Raw genomic sequence first — 551 nt, forward strand, 5'->3', positions numbered from 1 at the left:
AACGTCCCCAACCCTCCCTCCCCTCCGCCGGAGCCTCTGGAGGAGGAGGAAGAGGAGGGAGGGAGGAAGGGGGGGATGGAGCGGCGCTGGGGCTGGGGTGGGTTTGTTCCGCCGCCGCTCCTTGGGTGGGTTCTCGCAGCGCTCCGCGGCGGAGAGGCGCCCGGAGGCGATGGAGGAGCCGGAGGAGGAGGAGGAGGAGGGAGGAGGGAGGAAGAAGAGGAGGAGGAGGAAGAGGAGGACAAGTGCTGCAGTGACGTGGGTGCCCCAGTGATATAGCACGGAGCGGCCGGGCGAGCCTCCAATCCCCAGGTCCTCGGCTGCCCATTTGAATAATCAGCTCACACCTAGGCGGGAGCGGCTCCTCCGCGGGCCCGCGCACCTCCGCGCGCCCCCGCCCCGCGCCGGGGGACACCGCTGCCACCCCATCCCGATCCCGGGGGACACCGCTGCCGCCCCATCCCGATCCCGGGGGGACACCATTCCCACCCCATCCCGATCCCGGGAGACACCGCTGCCACCCCATCCCGATCCCGGGGGGACACCATTCCCAC

Source organism: Corvus kubaryi, unplaced genomic scaffold, assembly GCF_017639235.1.
Source record: "Corvus kubaryi isolate FWS band 111438036 unplaced genomic scaffold, C.kubaryi_AGA036_p1.0 37393, whole genome shotgun sequence".
NCBI classification, from domain to species: Eukaryota; Metazoa; Chordata; class Aves; order Passeriformes; family Corvidae; genus Corvus; species Corvus kubaryi.